Below are 1624 nucleotides of genomic sequence, written 5' to 3'. Positions count from 1 at the left end.
AAAAAAAAAAAAAAAAAAAGATTCCGACGAACTGATAACCTCCTCCTTTTTTGGAAGTCGGTTAAAAAACAGCAGCCACCTAGCTAGCTGTTGGGCATACGTATGTATTTTAATATGTGTGCGTGTGATGTAGTAAAATATGTTGTATTAAAGGATTGTTACTCACCACACTAATCCACCGATGATGGTACCAACATGCGATGCTAGCTGAAAGGGTAAGAAAGGTAAAACAACAATCCCACATAACATAAATGGGAACAGAAGACCTGCACTTGATCATCGAGCAGATTAAGTGAGCTTCAGTTCTATTCTCGCTGCAATTGCCTTCGCGTAAAATTTGTGTGCTAGTGCGCGTGTGAACAAAAAAAACAAAATCTTACAAATAACTAAAAAAGAATTAAAGGTAAGGTTTACGAAAATTTTAGCGTTTTTACGACAGAAGGTCATAAAGCCAGTTGGCAAATTATTATTATTATTATTTATATATATTTTTTTCATTTAAACCTACCAAAAAGCTTATGTGATAAAAATGTACCTATGTACCAAAAAGTGCAAAAAAAAGGTGGTTAAACTTAACTAACCAAAAAAAAGTGTGTTAAGTGTATAAAAAGTGTGTGAAAAAAAGACTTATATGTCTATAAAAAAATTATCTACGAGATTTGTTAATTACGTAAAAGATGGATTTTATCCATAAAATAAAAAAAAAATAAAAAAAAGAAATACATGTATAAACATATATGTAAAAGCCTAAATTCTACTCTTCTATGGAGGCAAAAACAATTTCGAGGAGTGCAACTTGGGGAACAAAATTTCCCGTATTGTCACATGGGTTACTATGCGGGTAACCTGACAGAAAGTGAAACCCCGTAGACGGGCCTAACCTACTGTATCTCGGTTGCTTAATATTTAGATTTGAGTAATTATAATGATATTTATAAAAAAAAGGAGCATAGATGGAATGTGGTGTTAAATTTTAGGTTAGTTTCGGTTGTAACGGTGCTAGGGGTGTACACTGTTCCGCTCTCACCACGGTTACTGTTCCCAGTTGGTCGCGGCGAATTGTGTCCACTACTCTGCTCTTAGCGATGTTTTTTTTCTTTCTTTTGGGTGAAGTTTGTGATGGTGTAATTTGTGTATCGCCAGGAGCGCCGCGCACCGCTGCTCACACTTGTTTGGCCGAAACACAGCGGTCTTGTGTCCTATGTTGCAGATGTCGTTGGATGCTGCAGTGCACCTTCGCCCAGTAAAATGCGTTGGAGGTAAGATTCCTTATTTTTATTGTTATTGTTGCTGCCGTCTTTAAGCTGCCGTCGCTGGCCCTCGGGTTAGCACCCGCTGAGAATCTGCCGAATCACAAACATAAAACCATTAATAAAGCATGCACATGTAAGGACAGCCTGTAGCAACAGTTCCTTATTTTTATTTTATTTTTATTATTTTCTTTTTTTTTTTGTGTGTACATATAAGTACACATCGATATGGAGATATACAAGTATGTATGTAGGTGGAGTGCATATATGCCATGACTGGTTTCTATGTAAACACGTACATACATATATATATATATATATATATATATGTGGGAACGGAAACCTTAACCACCCGTGTAGCAAGTAACAGGTGC

This window comes from Rhagoletis pomonella, unplaced genomic scaffold (assembly GCF_013731165.1).
Source record: "Rhagoletis pomonella isolate Grant_MI unplaced genomic scaffold, Rhpom_1.0 Rhpom_scaffold_00003, whole genome shotgun sequence".
In the NCBI taxonomy this organism is placed as follows: domain Eukaryota; kingdom Metazoa; phylum Arthropoda; class Insecta; order Diptera; family Tephritidae; genus Rhagoletis; species Rhagoletis pomonella.
Note: the sequence above shows the minus strand (reverse complement) of the source record.